Source organism: Physeter macrocephalus, chromosome 6 (assembly GCF_002837175.3).
Source record: "Physeter macrocephalus isolate SW-GA chromosome 6, ASM283717v5, whole genome shotgun sequence".
In the NCBI taxonomy this organism is placed as follows: domain Eukaryota; kingdom Metazoa; phylum Chordata; class Mammalia; order Artiodactyla; family Physeteridae; genus Physeter; species Physeter macrocephalus.
In genome coordinates, this window is record NC_041219.1 from 53,001,215 (window position 1) to 53,006,579 (window position 5,365).

Below are 5,365 nucleotides of genomic sequence, written 5' to 3' on the forward strand. Positions count from 1 at the left end.
GCGCAGACTCAGCGGCCATGGCTCACGGGCCCAGCCGCTCCGCGGCACGTGGGATCTTCCCGGACTGGGGCACGAACCCGTGTCCCCTGCATCGGCAGGCGGACTCTCAACCACTGCGCCACCAGGGAAGCCCATGAACATGGATTTCTGAGCTCGGATTCTGCTGGTGCAGTCCTACCTGTCCACGACCCTCTCCCCATGGGTCCTTTGGCCAACATTCCATCTGTCACTCTTCTTCTGCCCCCAGTTCTCCAAGAGGTTCTGTGAGCCCATCTATCCTCCATCAGTTCATCACACTCAGTTATTTCTAACCCTCTCCCCTCTCGGCCCCCAGCACACACCCAGTGCTCCTGTCTCTCAGGCTGTGATTGATTTCCTTTCCTCTCCTGCCAGCTCCCTCTCTAGGCTGGGCCGCCCAGCAGATTTTAATGTTGGGGAAAGAGGAGTTACGCCTTAAGCTCCAGTTGCACTGTGTGCAGCGAGGAGGACGAGAGCAAGCTTTATTGTCCCTGTGGGTTGTGGCTGCAGTGTCTCTGCTGGTTTTTAAAAGACGACCCTGAAGACAATTATTCTGCCTGTGTAAGTCATAATAGTTATAGATGATCACTGTCACCGTTTATATTTAATTATTATTTAGCAGAATTATGGTAACATGCATCGTTAAATGTATGTCAGATTAACTGTTAGTTTGTTCAGCCAACACAGTAACCTCTGTTTGTGAATGCTGTGTTTCCTAGTTTGTTACTTAGAGAACCCTGGTGAACATGACAGTATTGATGATCTTTGAATATTGATCATAACCCTCATCATTTATATACGTTTTACTAGCTTTCTGAAGGTTGTTATCTGTTTTTGATGAAGCTGGGGCAAAAGAAACAGAAATGTGAGTGACTGTTTAATGTGTCAATTATACATATACATACATACACATACATATGTTCTTTTTCCTGTTCTTTTCCATTATGGATTATTACAGGACATTGAATATGGTTCCCTGTGCTCTACAGTAGGACCTTGTTGTTTATCCGTTCTTTGTATAATAGTTTGTATCTGCTTATCCCAAACTCCTAATCCATCCCTCCTCTACCCCCCCCTCCCACTTGGCAACCACAAGTCTGTTCTCTATGTCTGTGAGTCTGTTTCTGTTTTGTAGATAAGTTCATTTGTGCCATATTTTAGATTCCACGTATAAGTGATAGCATATGGTATTTGTCTTTCTGACTTTTTCACTTAGTATGACAATCTCTAGGTCCATCCATGTTGCTGCAAAAAATGCCAGGCTCTTAATACACTTTATTTCATCTCCAGACGCGCAGGCTCAGCGGCCATGGCTCACGGGCCTAGCCGCTCCACGGCATGTGGGATCTCTTCCCGGACCGGGGCACGAATCTGTATCCCCTGCATCGGCAGACGGACTCTCAACCACTGCGCCACCAGGGAAGCCCCGTCTTTTTATTTCATATATAATTTATGATGGCCTCAAGCCAGTAGCAGATGTGTAGTGATAGTGGGGTGGGGTAACCTTAGTGATATACCACCAGAAAACAGCACTAAGAAAGTGAATTGAATAAGGTAAAAACAGAAATGTGACCATTCAGGATTTCAATATAGGTTATCTACATCGACTGGTATAAATTTTGTTTTTATTTAAATTTTTTTATTGAAGTATAGTTGATTTACAGTGTTGTGTTTCTCCTGTACAGTAGAGTGATTCAGTTATACATATGTATACATTTCTTTTTAAATATTCTTTTCCATTGTGATTTATCATAGAATATTTAATATAGTTCTCTGTGCTATACATAGGACCTTGTTGTGTATGGTGTTAATTTTTATACATAAGGGTAATGTTTATTTACTTTAAATAGGAAAAGAAACTTGCACTTTATTCTGATTTGTTAGATTGTTCTCCCTTCAGGGTCCACAGCCCTTTAATACGTAGCACAGCTTCTACACTAATCCACTCAACAAATCCTCTTTTACAAGCCGTTTCTGCAGTACTGAAGAATTCTATTTATATTTGTGGATATTTCTTAATGTAAGATTATTTAATCAACTATGTTTTCAATAAAATTGTACCTGCATATGTTGTATTATAGTTCACTTAAGTTACCATACTTTCTACCATTGAAATGTCCACCACACAGAGCAGAAGACGAGAAGGTGTTGACTAGCCTCCCGCAGTCAGAAAATCTGAGTCCAGGCCACAGTGGATTGATTAGCAGTTATTCTGCCTTTTGCTTTTCGCTTGCCTTATTGGTGGAGAGGAAAGACGCCTGGTAGCACATCTTCCCGAGATGATGGTTGTGTTTACAAGTGAGTCAGAATTTAGAGTTTAAAAATGTAGACTTCAGCAATTTCATTTTATCTGTATACTGCAAATAATTTGAAGCTTTTAATCTATCCATCAATCATCCATCCATCCATCCATCCATCCATCTATCTGTAGCGTCCAACTGAGCACAGACTTTCTTCTTCCATTTAAATTTCATTCACTGGAGATTTGAGGCCTCATCACTGCTTCCTGAGGCCCAGTATACTGATGATTTCTGGGAAGAAACTTCGTAGGATTCTTTTTAATATTTCCAGGTCTTTCGCATTCTGTGTTGGGGAGGTTGAGATGGTGAAATTAAGAAGCCAGCAGTTAGTGCTGAGGGAGTCGAGTGCCCTGTTTACGGAAATACCTTTGAACTCGATCCCCTTAATAGTGATGAGTTTCATGTAAAATGTTTGGACTTAGGCAAGTAAGGTATGTGTAGAGTCCAAAGTAAGTTAGAGACACAAAGAAAGGAGTAGTGATTTTTATCTTTATTAAAGTGCTTCAAAATGATTGCTAATACTGAATTTAGAATTCATTAATTTTGTGAGTGAAGAAGATGGAATATATACCCTTTTAATTGTTTTCTTTTTCTAGACCTTTATTGTTCCTTACTGATTTTTGTGTTGGTTTCCTTGGCTGTCAAATATTGATCAATTCCTTCCCCTCATTAATGCTCTGAATGGTAGAGTGGGTGAGGCAAAAGAGGATGTTAGTTAAGGGCTTGGGCTCTAAACTGTCTGGATTCAGATCTCAGTCATACTGTGAATGGACCGAGACTATCTAATTACTTTTCCAGTTTGGACCATTAGATTGTTGCAGTGCTTTGCCTTTTTAAAAAAAAGTAATAAAGTACCAATGGATATCAAATGTGCACATTTATGATTATTTCCATATGATAAATTCCTGAGAGGGCTAGTCTTTTTAAAAGTCTCTCCGTATAATGTCACACTGAAGTGTTCAGATGTGTTCTTTCACAACAGAGGAACTTCTTTTAAGAATTTAAAATTGCTTCATCACACAGCTAGCAGTTTGGTGAGTGTTTTTGCCCATGCTGATTCTTGAGGAATAGACTTAATTTCTTTCTTTTTTTTTATTTTAAAATAAATTGATTGATTGATTGATGGCTGGCTGGCTGGCTGTGTCGGGTCTTCGTTGCTGTGTGCAGGCGCTCTCTAGTTGCAGTGAGTGAAGGCTACTCTTCGTTGGGGTGCGTGGGCTTCTCATTGCGGTGGCTTCTCTTGTTGCGGAGCACGGGCTGTAGGTGTGCGGGCTTCAGTAGTTGTGGCACGTGGGTTCAGTAGTTGTGACACACAGGCTCAGTAGTTGTGACACACGGGCTTAGTTGCTCCGCGGCATGTGGGATCTTCCTGGACCAGGGCTCGAACCCGTGTCCCTTGCCTTGGCAGGTGGATTCTTAACCGCTGCGCCACCAGGGTAGCCCCGAGACTTAATTTCTGATGGACTTTCTTACATAAATTCAACAAGTTTCTGTTGTGTGACTTTTAGTAGAGGATAAATTTAAATATTGGCCAGCAGCAGCCTTTGGCTACCATTAAGTTTTCTTTGAGGGTCACCTCTTGGTAATTCAGTTTCACTTTATAAAATGGGAAATTTTCTGTACTGTACTTCTTCGAGAAGCAATAATTACTTTTAGTTCTATGGAAGGAAAATTTTTTATAGCAGCTTAATAAGTTGTAGTTAAAGTATCATTGATGAATTCGCTGGTCAAGTTTGCAAAAAGTGAGGAAAAAAGTGTTAAGGAGTCAAAGTGTTTTGCTACAATCTGTGCTTAGGGTGAAAGGTAAAATTGTGGCTTCCTGGAATTTCCTTGGAAGCAGAGCTTCTGGGTAGCCAAGATTACTATATATTGCAGAGTTTACCACTATTTACGAACTTATGGCCTAAATTTATTTGAGAAGAAATCTGGATAGAATGTATTTAACTTCCCAATCTTTAAAAAAAAAAATTCATCAACTTTATTTTTAAGTGTACAGTTGAGTTTCAGCAACTATATACACCTGTGTAACCACCACCCCAAACAAAATACCGATGATTTCATTCCCCTAAAAGTTCCTCATCCCCCTTCAAGTGATGTCTCCCCTCCAGAAACATACACGCACCCGGTCCCATGCAGTCGCTGGGGTGAGCTCTATCACTACAGACGAGATTTGCCCGTCTTGGAAAGTAAATAGAATCACGTGTATTCTTTCATATCCTCCCCAGCCTAGTTCAGTGTATGGGGCATACTTTTACCTGGTCCCAGTAACTGTGCATCCTTAAACCTGCTCTGCACTGCAGCACGGTGATTAATTTCATCTCTCCTGAGCAGTGTATGCCTCTGCCCTAATTTTAGTAGTTCCACACTTAGGTTCGGGGGTGGGTCTCTTGTACTAGCTTTTTAAAGGAACTAGCTTTTTTTTTTTTTTTTTTTTTTTTTTAGCGGTACGCAGGCCCCTCACCGCTGTGGCCTCTCCCGCTGCGGAGCACAGGATCCGGACGCGCAGGCTCAGCAGCCATGGCTCACGGGCCCAGCCGCTCTGCGGCATGTGGGATCTTCCTGGACTGGGGCACGAACCTGCGTCCCCTGCATTGGCAGGTGGACTCTCAACCACTGCGCCACCAGGGAAGCCTGGAACTAGCTTTTTAAAGGATTGTTTCTGGCTCTTCACTTCGTGTCAGACCACTAGCTACTGGGCCACTGCTACATTTTTTGCCATTTTATCTGCACTATATCTTTCATAGGTCAGGCCTGTTAAACTGGTCAGACTTCCCAGTAGGGTGCTGTATGATAAATGCACATGATCTGTGTTAACATTTGTTTAGCAAAATGGTGAACGTGAACATGGATTTTTTTTTTTTTTTTTTTTTTTTTTTTTTTTTTTTTGCCCTACGCAGGCCTCTCACTGTTGTGGCCTCTCCCGTTGTGGAGCACAGGCTCCGGATGCGCAGACTCAGCGGCCATGGCTCACGGGCCCAGCCGCTCCGCGGCACGTGGGATCTTCCCGGACTGGGGCACGAACCCGTGTCCCCTGCATCGGCAGGCGG